Here is a 14,635-nt window from a genome sequence, read left to right as displayed (position 1 = left end):
CTCGCTTGCCGTGTAGGAGTTCCGAGTAGAGCGCTTGCTTTGGGAGTCTTGTGTCAGGCATACGAACAATGTGGCCCGCCCAATGGAGCTGGTCGAGTGTGGTCAGTGGTTCGATGCTGGGGATGTTGGCCTGATCGAGAACACTGACGTTGGTGCGACTATCCTCCCATGGGATTTGCAGGATCTTGTGGAGACATAGTTGGTAGTATTTCTCCAGCGATTTGAGGTGTCTATTGTATATTGTCCACGTCTCTGAGCCATACAGGAGGGTATCACTATAGTCGTGTAGACCATGAGCTTGGTGGCAGATTTGAAGGCCTGATCTTCGAACACTCTTTTCCTCAGGCAGCCGAAGGCTGCACTGGCGCACTGGAGGCGGTGTTGAATCTCGTCATCGATGTCTGCCCTTGCTGATAATAAGCTCCCGAGGTATGGAAAGTGGTCCATGTTGTCCAGGGCCACGCCATGGATCTTGATGATGGGGGCGGGGTCAGGTTGGTGGAGGACCTTTGTCTTACGGATGTTTAGTGTAAGGCCCATGCTTTCATATGCCTCAGTGAAGATGTTGATTATGACTTGGAGTTCAGTCTCTGAATGTGCACAGACGCAAGCGTCATCTGCGTACTGTAGTTCAACGACAGAGGTTGCGATGGTCTTGGATCTGGCCTGGAGATGACGAAGGTTGAACAGGTTCATACTGGTTCTGTAGTTTAGTTCCACTCCAGCGGGGAGCTTGCTGACTGTGAGGTGGAGCATTGCAGCGAGGAAGATTGAGAAGAGGGTTGGCACAATGACGCAGCCCTGCTTGACCCCGGTCCGGACATGGATTGGGTCTGTAATGGATCCGTTGTTCAGGATCCATTCATATCAGACCCACAGTGGATTACTAGTCCAGTAACATAACAACTATGCTACCGTTTATCTCTACACATGACTTCGGTGTTTTCTTTTCAATATTAATAAGAAGCAGCAGAAATGTTATGGCAAATAGATGATTTTTAAAATACTAATTATTCCATATGAGTATTGATTGCATTGATGATAATATTCCAAATGATTTTGTAATTTCTACCAAATGTACCCTGCTCACCACTGTTTTAAATTGGTTCCTTTTACCCAACCATCCCATAAGCTGATGAATGCTCCTTGGACTGTTACTTCTGATATTAACACCAGCTTGCTGATAGAAGATAGACCGTAGTAGAGGATTGTTCTGTTGGTCAAATGATTAAAAAAAAGTACTAACTATAGTAATTTAGTAAAGATCTTAGGATTTTTAGAGAGAAAATATCTAGTATGAAGTGGCATTAGTAATTTAATATAATATATATATATATATATATAATTCAGACAATTCCTCTATACAGTCAAATTCACCATGATGTCTGATCTGCAATGGCATCCTACCCAAGTTTTCCGATCAGAAGCAGCACCACCAATAAGTAAGACAAATCAAAAAATGTTGTTGTGGAGCCAAGAGGAGCAAGAGTGCTCCTGTGATTCCACAGTCTTCGTGATCACCTCATGTTGCTGCTGTACTCTCCCCCCCCCATCATCTCTCCTGGGACTTACCTTCATTGCCTTCTGGAGGCACAGCAGGTGTTGGCAGCTCATGCACATAATGTTAATGATGCACGAGGCCCAATTGTGAGAATTGACTAAGTGGCTAGCTCTTACAGAGAGCTGGCGCAGGCATGATTAGCTGAATGGCCTCCTTCTGTGCTGTGAAATTCTATGATCATAGGAAGTCTAATCACAAAAGGCACCAAACAAATTAGAAAGGAGATTTACTACATCCTACCTTGACTCCATGAACATTTATCAAAAGTTAATTAAGAATAGATTTAAAATTGACAGTTGCCCTCCTGTCTTAAAGTAGCTGTTTAAATCAGATGCGAATTGGTTTTAATATTGCAGTGAAGCCTTAAATAATTAACATTCTGAACCTGTCTGAATGGTGTCAAATTTTTATCACATTATACTCCTGTGAAGTGCCTTTGGACATTAAAGGCTCTATATGAATACAAGTTGTTGTTGTTGTTATTGTCTTAAATGGCCAAGTAATAAGATCTTAGAATGGGGTCCTGCTAATTGTAAACAATCTTCGGCAAGCAGAATGGCATCATTCTAAATTCCCATCCTCCAAGGCGTTACTTTCAGAATGGCAAACTCTGCATGAAACACACAAAGGGGTAGAGTTTCTGCTTTGGGCACAATCGGCGATCCGGGAGTAAATTGCGGCAAAATGGGGCAAGTTTTGAGAAGTGTTTTTATTTTCAAGTTCATGCTCAAACTCATTTGCATTCCGCCAAATGCAAACTCTGCCATGGATCAGCACAATCGGGCCAACATTTAGAATGTAATTTTTAAAAAATATTTTGCTTTAAAATATAAGAGTGATAACTTGGTCCAGTTTGATTAATATAGGAACATAGGAACAGGAGTAGCCTATTTAGCCCCTAGAGCCCGTTCCGCCATTCAATGAAATCATGGCTGATCTGCAACCTAACTCCGTATACCCACTTATGCCCCATATCCCTTGCAGCAGAACTGGTCTCCAGTCATCTTGGTTAATCCTTGCCATTGGACCAAGACCTAGCTCTGTCAAGCCCGTGTGGTGGCTGGTGTGCAACGGCCACCACACATTAAAAAAATCCACGCACAGACATCTTCCACCTTTCAAGATGTAGTTCGGGACCTGGAACATTGAAACACCTGTGAATTCATCCCTTTTTGGCGTGGAAGCAAGTCATCCTCGCTTCAAGGGACTGTCTATGATGATATCCCTTAATACCGTTGGTTAACAAAGATCTATTAATCTCAACTTTAAAATTAACAATTGATCTAGCATAGAAACATAGAAACATAGAAAATAGGTGCAGGAGTAGGCCATTCGGCCCTTCTAGCCTGCACCGCCATTCAATGAGTTCATGGCTGAACATTCAACTTCAGTACCCCATTCCTGCTTTCTCGCCATACCCCTTGATCCCCCTAGTAGTAAGGACCTCATCTAACTCCTTTTTGAATATTACCGTTTGCGGAAGAGGGTTCCAAACTTCTTTTTTTTTTATTCGTTCTGGGATGTAGGCATCGCTGGTAAGGCCAGTATTTATTGCCCATCCCTAATTGCCCTTGAGACGGTGGTGGTGAACCGCCTCCTTGAACTGCTGCAGTCCTTGTGGTGAAGATACTCCCACAGTGCTGTTAGGGATAGAGTTCTAGGATTTTGACCCAGCGACGATGAAGGAGTGACGATATATTTCCAAGTCAGGATGGTGTGTAACTTGAAGGGGAACTTGCAGGTGATTGTGTTCCCATGTGCCTGCTGCCCTTACCCTTCTAGGTGGTAGAGATCGTGGGTTTGGGAGGTGCTACTGAAGAAGCCTTGGCGAGTTGCTGCAGTGCATCTTGTAGATGTTAGACATTGCATCCACAGTGCGCCGGTGGTGGAGGGAGTGAATGTTTAAGGTGTGTTGCCTACCCGGTGCCAGGTTAAAGGACATCTCCTCTGGGCTGGAGAAGAACTTGGAGTGGGAGGAGAAGGATCCAGTTGTCGTGGTACATGTAGGTACCAATGACATAGGTAGGACTAAGAAAGAGGTACTGCTGAGAGAGTTTGAACAGCTAGGGACTAAATTGAAAAGCCACGAGCAAATTGGCATAGGGTCAATAGAATCACGGAGATGAATGCGTGGCTCAGAGGTCGGTGTGGGAGAAGTGAGTTTCGATTCATGGGGCACTGGCGCCAATACTCGGGAAAGAGAGAGAGAGCTGTTCCGTGGGGACGGACTACACCTGAACTATGTTGGGACCAGAGTTCTAGCGAACCGATTAACTAGGGAGGTAAACAGGGCTTTAAACTAAATAAGGGGGGGGCGGACAGGGGGGACGGTCGCAGTAGAGAGCAATCTAGAATGCTAAAGAGAAAAGAAAAGGAAGCAATGCAGGTAAGGATAACCAGATTATGTCAGGAAGATAAAGAGCATAGAAACAAAAGAGTGCATTAACAAATAAGGTCCAGGTAAGAAAAAATAGCGATAAGACAAATAGGGCTATAGTACAAAAATAATATTAAGATGTCTAATGTTAAAAAGACAAATTTAAAAGCACTGTATCTGAATGCACGAAGCATCTGTAATAAGGTAGACGAATTAACAGCGCAAATAGATGTAAACGGATACAGTATCGTTGCAATTAGGGAGACATGATTGCAGGATGATCAGAGTTGGGAACTGAATATCCAAGGATAGTCAATATTTAGGAAGGACAGGCAAAAAGGAAGAGGGGTTGGTGTGGCATGTTAGTAAAGGATGAAATCAGAGCAATAGTGAGAAAGGATATTGGCTCAGAAAATCAAGATGTAGAATCAGTCTGGGTGGAGCTAAGGAGCACCAAGGGGCAGAAAACATTGGTGGGAGTTGTCTATAGGTCTCCAAACAGTAGTGGTAGTGTAGGGGATGGCATCAAACAGGAAATTAGAGATGCATGTAGCAAGGGTACTACAGTAATCGTAGGTGTCTTTAATCTACATATAGACTGGCCAAACCAAATTAGTAATAAAACGGTGGCAGATGAATTCTTGGATTGCGTACAAGATGGTTTTTTAGACCAGTATGTTGAGGGGCCTACTAGGGAACTGGCTATCCTAGATTGGGTATTGTGTAATGAGAAGGGGTTAATTAACAGTCTTGTTGTGCGGGATCCTTTAGGGAAGAGTTACCATAAAATGATTGAATTCTTTATTAAAATGGAAAGTGAAACAGTCTAATCCGAAATTAGGGTCCTAAATCTAAACAAAGTTCCTTTCTGGCGTAAAAACACAAAAGGAAAAGTGGCCCAACCATGGCTAACAAAATAAATTAAGGATATTATTAGATCCAAAGAGGAGTTATACAAAGTTGCCAGAAAAAGTAGCAAGCCTGAGTTTTGGGAGCAGTTCAGAGTTCAACAAAAAAGGACCAAAAGATTGATTAAGAGGGGAAAAATAGAGTATGAGAGTAAACTTGTAAGGAACATAAAAACGTACTGCAAAAGATTCTACATGTACATAAAAAGAAAAAGATTAGTGAAGACAAATGTAGGTCCTTTACAGACAGAAATGGAAGAATTTGTAATGGGGAACAAGGAAATGGCAGAACAATTAAATAAATACTTCGGTTCTGTCTTCACGGAATAACGTTCCAGAAATGTTAAGGAACCAAGGGTCTGGTGAGCAAGAGGAATTAAAGGAAATGATTATTAATAAGAAAATAGTGCTGGAGAAACTAATGGGACTGAAGGCCGATAAATCCCCAGGGCCTGATGATCTGCGTCCCAGAGTACTAAAAGAGGTAGCCATGGAAATAGTAGCTGCATTGGTTGTCATCTTCCAAAATTCAATAGATTATGGAATAGTTCCTGCAGATTGGAGGGTGCAAATATAACCCCATTATTTAAAAAAGGAAGGAGAGAGAAAACAGGGAACTACAGACCAGTTAGCCTGACATCAGGGAAAATGCTGGAGTCTATTATAAAGGATGTGATAACGGCACACTTAGATAATATCAACGGGATTAAACAAAGTCAACATGGATTTATGAAAGGAAAATCATGTTTGACAAACCTACTGGAGTTTCTTGAGGATGTAACTGATAGAATAGATAAGGGAGAACCAGTGGATGTAGTGTATTTGGATTTTCAGAAGGCCTTTGATAAAGCCCAACATAAGAGGTTAGTGTGTAAAATTAAAGCACATAGGATTGATGATAATGTATTGGCATGGATTGAAAATTGGTTAACTGACAGGAATCAGAGAGTAGGAATAAACAGGTCTTTTTGGGGTGGTGGGCAGTGACTAGTGGGGTACTACAGGGATCAATGCTTGGGCCCCAGCTATTTACAATATATATAAATGATTTGGATGAGGGAACCAAATATAATATTTCCAAGTTTGCTGATGACACAAAACTAGGTGGGATTTTGAGTTGTGAGGAGGATGCAAAGATGCTGCATGTTGATTTAGATAGGTTGAGTGAGTGGGCAAACACATGGCAGATGCAGTATAACGTGGATAAATGTGAAGTTATCCACTTTTGTAGGAAAAACATAAGGACAAAGTATTATTTAAATGGTAATGGCTTGGGAAGTGTCAATGTACAGAGGGACCTGGGTGTCCTTGTACACCAGTTATTGAAAACAAACATGCAGGTGCAGTAAGCAGTTAGGAAGGCAAATGGTATGTTGGCCTTCATTGCAACAGGATTTGAATAAGGAGCAAGGATGTCTTATTACAGTTATACAGGGCCTTGGTGACACCACACCTGGAATATCGTGTGCAGTTTTGGTCTCCTTACCTCAGAAAGGACATACTTGCCATAGAGGGAGTGCAGCGAAGGTTCATCAGACTGATTCCTGGGATGGCAGGACTGTCGTATGAGGAGAGATTGGGTCGACTAGGCCTGTGTTCACTTGAGTTTAGAAGAATGAGAGGGGATCTTATTGAAATGTATAAAATTCTGACTGGGTTGGATAGACTGGATGCGGGGAGGATGTTTCCCCTGGCTGGGAAATCTAGAACAAGGAGTCACAGTCTCAGGATACGGGGTAGGAAATTTAGGACTGAGATGAGGAGAAATGTTTTCACTCAGAGGGTAGTGAACCTGTGGAATTCTCTACCACAGAAGGCTGTGGAGGACAAGTCACTGAATATATTTAAGAGGGAGATAGATAGATTTCTAGAAACCAAGGGCATCAAGGGGTATGGGGAAAAAGCAGGAATGTGGTGTTGAGATAGAGGATCAGCCATGATCATATTAAATGGCGGTGCAGACTCGAAGGGCCGAATGGCCTACTACTGCTCCTATTTTCTATGTTTCTATGTCGATGGGGTGCCAATCAAGCTGGCTGCTTTGTTCTGGATGATGTCGGGTTTCTTGAGTGTTGTTGGAGCTGCAGTCATCCAGGCAAGTGGAGAGTATTGCATCACATCCCTGACTTGTGCCTTGTAGATGGTGGAAAGACTTTGGAGAGTCAGGAGGTGAGACACTTGCCGCAGAATACCCAGCCTCTGACCGCTCTTGTTGCTACAGTATTTATGTGGCTGGTCCAATTAAGTTTCTGCTCAATGGTGACGCCCAGGATTTTGATGGTGCGGGATTCAGAGAGGTAATGCCGTTGAATGTCAAGGGGCGGTGGTTAGACTTTCACTTGTTATTGATAGTTATTGCCTGACACTTGTGTGGTTCGAATGTTACATGCCCCTTATCAGCCCAAATCTGAATGTTGCCCAGGTCTTGCTACATGCGGGCATGGACTGCTTCATTATCTGAGGAGTTGCGAATGGCACTGAACACTGTGCAGTCATCCCCACTTCTGACCTTATGATGGAGGGAAGGTCATTGATGCAACAGGTGAAGAAGGTTGGGCCTAGGACACTGCCCGGAGGAACTCCTGCAGCGATGTCCTGGGGCTGAGATGAATGACCTCCAACAACCACAACCATCTTCCTTTGTGCTAGGTATGACTCCAGTCAGTGGGGAGTTTTCCCCCTGATTCCTATTGACTTCAATTTTACTAGGGCTCCTTGATGCCACACCTTCATCACTTTGCTGATGATTGAGAGTAGACTGATGGGGTGGCAATTTGCCGGATTTGATTTGTCCTGCTTTTTGTGGACAGGACATACCTGGGCTTTACACATTGTCGGGTAGATGTAAGTGTTGTAACTGTCCTGGAATAGGTTGGCTAGAGGCGCAGCTAGTTCTGGAGCGCAATTCTTCAGCACGACAGCCAGGATGTTGTCGGGGCCCATAGCCTTTGCTGTATCCAGTGCTCTCAGCCGTTTCTTGATATCACATGGAGTGAATCAAATTGGCTGAAGACTGGCTTCTGTGATGGTAGGGACCTTAGGAGAAGGCCGATAGGGATCATTCACTCGGTACTTCCGGCTGAAGATGTCTGAAAATGCTTCGGCCTTGTCTTGTGCACTCGTGTGCTGGGCTCCACATCATTGAGGGTGGAAATATTCATGCAGCCACCTCCTCCCATTAATTGTTTAATTATGCATCATCAGTTGTGTATAGAACTGTTGCCTAATTTCACTCCTGAACGATCTGGCTCTAATTTTTACACTATGCCCCCCCTCGGCCTATACTGCCCAACCAGCGGAAATACTTTCTCTCTAACTACCCTGTCTATTCCCCTTGCGATCTTGAAAACTTCAATCAAATCACGTCTTAACATTCTAAATTCTAGGAAATACAATGCTAATTTGTGTAATCTCTCCTCGTAATTTAACCCTTAGAGCCCGGGTATCATTCTGATAAACCTGCGCTGCACTCCCTCCAAGGCCAATATATCCTTCCTAAAGTGTGGTACCCAGAACTGCTCACAGTACTCCAGGTGTGGTCTAACCAGGGTTTTGTATAGCTGTAACATAACTTCTACCCCCTTGTGTTCTAGTCCCCTAGATATAATGGCCAGCATTTCATTAACCTTTTTGGTTATTTTGTGTACCTGTTCATGATATTTTAATGATTTATGTACCTGGACCACCACTGTTTTTAGCTTTTCACTATTTAGAAAGTGCCCTGTTCTATCCTTTTTAGATCCAAAGTGGATGAACTTACATTTGCCTGCATTGGAATTCATTTGCCACAGTTTTGCCCTCAGTCTATCAATATCCCTTTGTCATTTTATGGTTTTATCTACACTGCCTACAATGTCGCCTATCTTTGTGTCATCGGCAAATTTGGATATGTGGCTTTCTGTGCCATCATCTAAGTCATTAATAAATATGGTGAATAGTTGAGGCCCCAACACAGATCCCTATAGGACACCACTAGTCACATCCTGCGAGTTAGAGTACCTGCCCATTATCCCTAATCTCTGTCACCTGCCACTCAGCCAATTTCCTAACCAGGTCAATAATTTGCCTTCAATTCCATGGGCTTCAACTTTACTTAACAGTCTCTTCTGAGGGACTTTATCAAATGCCTTTTGGAAGTCCATATAAATAATATCCATAGACATTCCCCTGTTCTCCACTTTAATCAGCTTTTCAAAAAATTCAATCAGGGTCATTAGGCTGACTTGCCTTTTACAAATCCATGCTGGGTCTCTCTGATCAGCTGAAAATGTTCAAGATGTTCTGTCACACTATCCTTAATTATAGACTCAATAATTTCCCAACAACAGATGTTAGGCTAATTGGTCTATAGTTCCCTGGTTTCTCTCTCTCACCATTCTTAAATAGCAGAGTGACATGTGCAATTTTCAATCTAAAGGAATGCTTCCTGAATTGAGAGAACTTAGGATATCTGCAATGTGCTCATCTACTTCCTTTAAACTCTGGGATGGAAACCGTCTGGTCCTGAGGATTTGTCACAATTTAGTGCCATTCATTTCTTCATAAGTGTTATTTTGCTTACGTTAAATATCTTGAGTCCCTGTCCTTGATTCAATATTAGTTTCCATGGGATTTCGGCATGGTACCCTCTTCTTCTACTGTAAATACTGACGCAAAGTAATTATTCAACATGTTCGCCATTTCCTTATTATCATTGACAATATCACCGATATCAATTTTCAAGGGGCCCACATTGCTCCTGACCACACTCTTTTTCCTAATCTGATTGTAAAAAGTTTTTGTGTTAATTTTGATATCCCTTGCAAGTTTCTTGTCATATTCCCTTTTCGTAGCTCTCACTATCTGTTTTGTCACCCTTTGTTTTTCTTTGTATCTTTCCCATTTTCAAGGGTTTGTGCTTTTTTTAGCATTTTATTTTGCTTTTTCTTTTAGTTTTATGCTGTCACTTACCTCTTTAATCGTCCATGGCTTTTTTTTGGCAAGTAGAGCTCTTGCCCCTCAGGGGTTCTGAATCACATGAAATTATTTTTTCAAAACCTCCCACTGATCTTCTGTCATTTTAGCCATTAACAGATTTGCTCAGTTTACTGTGGACAGTCTCTGTCTCATCCCGTTGAAGTCAGCCTTACCTAACTGAAATACAGCTGAAAATAGAGCTAACACAAAAAATAAGCATTTTAATCAGTGTCCAGTTCCCCATCTGTGAGTAACCCGATTTTAAATAACTGAAAATGACTTTAAAAAAACTATACAGAACCATTCACTAGTTATATTAGGATACAGTAAATTAAAATCATTATTCAAAAGCTTTTAAACATGCCTATTAGCGTCCTTGTGCATAAAATAATTTGATTTGAAGAGCTTCCTTGAAGGCCCACAAATGGGCGCATCCGCATCGGAAGCTCGCCATGGTGATTAATTCAATCTGGGGGGTGTGGCCACTTTTGTGGGCGGGGCTTGCTTTGAGCATGATGTTTTTAAACTAGCATAAAGGATTGCGGAAGCTCAATTTGCACTGAACGTAATTTGCGCTTGAAACTCTGCGACCTTTTATGCAGGTTTGGCTGATTTTGGGTGAATTGCACTGAAAAAACAGCCCAACCTAGCGGAAACTCCAATTCTTCCACTATTTCCAGAAAGAATAGCATTTAAAACTGAATGAGTTGCCAAGGACGAGCTCTATTGAATCATATTTAATGGTCCAGACTATCATTAAGGCAGAATTTAGTGTGTGGAACAAGTAATATCAAAGAACCTGAGATTTTGGACTGCTTTCCAAGATGTGCCTCACAATGCCCACAGTAACCTTTGAAAATTGAAGTTTTACTGAACCACAATGTAAACTTTCCCTATTTTTAGGATGAAATGTTGCTTTTCTTCTGGTTTACTACTTTAAGCACTGAATCATAATTTTTAACGCAAATGCTTGTATCAGTTTGGAGAAACACAAAAAACGATTTTCACTATGTTCATAGCATAGTTGTTTATATCATCAGTGTGAAAACAAATGTTCTGTGAGGAGGAAATATGGTTAAAGATGTGTAGAAAAAGAATTAAAAAGACTACAGGAAATTTCTTTGCAGAAAATTACTGTTTTTGATACCAAGAAATATAGATTAAGGAACAATGCACTCCTTTGTAAAAATCTTATACCTAGTCATCTTATTTGAGATAAAAGCCAAAAATGCTGGAAATACTCAGCAGGTTATGCAGCATCTGTGGAGAGAGGATCAGCGTGAACATTTCAAGTTGCTAACCTTTCATCAGAACTCAAAAATGTTAGAGGTGTAAGAGAGGCTGGCTGTATTTAAAGTAGATAAGTCACCAGGACCGTATGGGATGCATCTTAGGATGTTGAGGGAAGTTAAGGTGGAAATCGTGGAGGTACTGGCCATAATCTTTCAATCCTCCTTAGATACAGAAGTGGTGCCAGAGGACTGGATAATTACAAATGTTACACCCTTGTTCAAAAAATGGTGTAAAGATAAACCCAGCAACTGCAGGCCAGTCAGTTTAATCTTGGTAATGGGGAAGCTTTTAGGAATGATAATCAGGGACATAATTAACAATTACTTAGACAAGTGTGGATTAATTAACAAAGCCAGCATGGATTTGTTAAAGGCAAATCGTGTTTAACTAACTTCATCGAGTTTTTTGATGAAGTAACAGAGAGGGTTGATGGGGGCAATGCAGTTGACGTAGTGTACATGGATTTCCAAAAGGCGTTTGATAAATTACCACATATCATTATCAGCATAGGCAGTCCCTCGAAATCGAGGAAGACTTGCTTCCACTCCGAAAGTGAGTTCTCAGGTGACTGAACAATCCAATACAGCAATTACAGTCTCTGTCATAGGTGGGATAGACGGTCGTTGAAAGAAAGGGTGGGTGGGGAGTCTGGTTTGCCGCACACTCCTTCCGCTGCCTGCGATTGTTTTCTGATTGCTCTCGGCGACGAAACTGTTGGTGCTCAGCACCCTCCCGGATGCTCTTCCTCCAGTTATGGAGGTCTTGGGCCAGGGACTCCCAGGTGTCAATGAGGATGTTGCACTTTATCAAGGAGGCTTTGAAGGTGTCCTTGAAACGTTTCCTCTGCCCACCTGGGGCTCGCTTGCCGTGTAGGAGTTCCGAGTAGAGCGCTTGCTTTAGGAGTCTTGTGTTGGGCATGCGAACAATGTGACCTGCCCAACGGAGCTGGTCGAGTGTGGTCAGTGCTTCGATGCTGGGGATGTTGGCTTGATCGAGAACAGTAATGTTGGTGCATCTGTCCTTCCCTTGCCAGCAAAGTTGAAGCTCATGGAATAAAAAGGTCATTGGCAGCATGGATACAAACTTGGCTAAGTGCCAGGAAACAGAGAGTACATTTTGGTAGGAAAGAATGAGGAAAGGCAATATAAAATAAAGGGTATAATCCTGAACAGAGAGACCTGGGGATATATGTGCACAAATCGTTGAAGGTGGCAGGGCAGATTGAGAAAGCATACGGGATCCTAGGGCTAGAATTTCCACAAAGAAGGATATCACTGTTTTTTGGCGTTATTCATTATTAATTACCTTTTTTTCGTGCTGAAATAACACCAAAAAATAAACGTTTAAATTTCCCCAAATGGTTTGCAACTTTTGGTGAAGCGTTAAAAAAGCTTCGTTTTTAAGAATAGAAATTACATTTTTTACGATAAAAAAACACCCATTCTGCACATGTGCAGAAAAAAAACCATTTCGCCCGTTTTTCACGTGATGGGTGTGCTCGTGCATGCGCAGTACACCTCCTGGTCTGATTTAGCCATTTTTACAGGGAATTGAAAGTTCCCGAGAGTTCTCAATACATACACACAGGTGCTGCAGGAAGGAAGAGGGCTAGGAAGTTTGGCCAGGACACAAATGAGGCCCTGGTTGGCACAGTAGCAAGAGGATGGGCCAGATTGGGAAGAAGGGAACTGGGAAACTGCACCCATCTGCGATGGCTGAAGCTTGGTGACGTGTTGCGGAGCAGTTTTCCTCAGTGGACTTCATCAGGAGGACCTATCTGCAGTGCAGGAAGAGGTGACATGACCTTTGTGGGACAGTTAGAGCAAGTAATATTTTTATTTATGCATTACAATTACTTGAATTGTAAATGTGACCCATCTTGGTATCACTCGGCTTCTGATCGTCACAAATTATAAAGATGGCTTATTTTCTGCACTGCACTTCGATGTTTTCATGATGAACAACATGCAAGTAAAGGGACATTATACTGATCACTTAATTAAATGCACACAGTATGATATAAGTACTTTGATGACTATCTGTGTGTGCCACAACAGTAGAAGGCCTCTCTCTTAAAAATGTCTATTGCCATCTTTGCAGAGAAAATTGTCCAAGAACCAGTGACAGCAGCGGAAAACTGGTGGCGGTCCAGCAAGACTGCTCCCGCTCACAGCCCTGGAAAATCGGATTGCAGGTCTGATTGGTACATCACAGCGATTGACCACCTGTGCGGATGCTGAGCCCAGATTCAAGAGAGAGTGGGTAAGTCCTGCAAAATCCACAGTCTGGGTTGGCTCAATGTTAAATACCGTGTGGGCTAAGCTTCGGTTTATGCGATGTGCTCTCTGTTGGCTAGGCTTCGGATTATGCAATGTACTATCATTCGTCGTGGTCCTTTAAATGAGCCGGCGCTATGTGAGCCACATGTCACACTGCCCCCTCCCCTGCTGCTAACCAGTTGTTCTTTTATATTTTGCAGATGTTTCAGATGCATCCAATAATGGAGAGGGCCCCGCCAGCTCGCCACAAGCAGAAGTGGATGACACCGAACAGCCATCCTGCAGAACCTCCACAGGACGATCAGGAGGAGGATGAGGAGGAGAATGAGGAGGAGGAGGTCGATGCTTCAATTGATGTTTTTTTTGGGGGGGATGTGATCAGACGGTGGTATTGAATTTGGAGGAGGTCGACGCCACGGAGGTCGAAAGGGTTTTAGCCTGCCCTTCGCAGGAGGGGACATATGTCGGTTATGCACCATCTAAGGTCCCGGGTCCCAGTGGGTTGCAGGAACCCGCACCCAGGGCCATCTGTATGTTGGCTGAGATGTGAAGAGCGCTCTCCCAAGATGCAGGCTCCATGGGAGGTGGTAGATTTGATGGGAATGACTGGGGAGAGCGTCCAGCTCGCCAAATCGCTCCTTGAAGTCATGGGTGGGATCTCGGGAAGCATTGCAGTACTATCTGCTGACATTAGGTGGGGCATGTCGGGAGCCATAGCAGTACTATCTGCCAACATTAGGGAAGGCATGTCTGAGATAGTCGCTGCAATGCGGGAAACACCGAGGCTGCCATTGCCCAGCAGCAATTGACAGTCTCGAGTGATGCCACTCTAATCCCCAGACCAACCTCACCAGTCAGTGTGCAGGTCGATCCACAGGCTTTAGAATCTAAAGCCAGGCCTTCCACAGCGAGAGGTTTTCAGGGGCTTCCATTGGCGTCTCCTTCGTCTGTCCCCCAACAAGCGGAGCCCCGTACACGAGAAACTAATAAGAACCTTGGGCTCACCGGGAGTAGGGCTAAGCCTGCAGTAACAGGCAAGGACAAGAAGGGCGGCCGGCACGGCGGTGTTTAAATAAGGGGGGGGTGGCTGCAGCTAAACTTTGTTTGCTACTGTGGTTGTTGTTGTTGTTGTTGTTTTGCTGTTCTTTTGTGTTTCTTTTGTTGTTGTTGTTGTGGTTGGTTGTTTGCTTTATTGTTAGTTAAGTGACATTAATTTAAAAGTTTAATATAATACCAAAAATTTTTATTAAAGTTAAGTACA

General features: G+C 43.0%; 1 long non-coding RNA gene across 1 annotated transcript in view; it reads left to right on the top strand.

Moving 5' to 3' along the window:
• Positions 1–14,066, top strand: part of LOC139265309 (uncharacterized) — a 33,213-nt gene extending 19,147 nt beyond the window's left edge. Inside the window, exons 2-3 of the long non-coding RNA XR_011593524.1 lie at positions 13,196–13,357; positions 13,575–14,066. This is a non-coding gene — a long non-coding RNA (uncharacterized lncRNA). The remainder of the gene's footprint in view (positions 1–13,195; positions 13,358–13,574) is intronic.
• The last annotated feature ends 569 nt before the right edge of the window (positions 14,067–14,635 follow it).

The sequence above is a fragment of the Pristiophorus japonicus genome, chromosome 6, assembly GCF_044704955.1.
Source record: "Pristiophorus japonicus isolate sPriJap1 chromosome 6, sPriJap1.hap1, whole genome shotgun sequence".
Lineage (NCBI taxonomy): Eukaryota > Metazoa > Chordata > Chondrichthyes > Pristiophoridae > Pristiophorus > Pristiophorus japonicus.
Note: the sequence above shows the minus strand (reverse complement) of the source record. Positions and strands in the feature narration are given on the sequence as shown.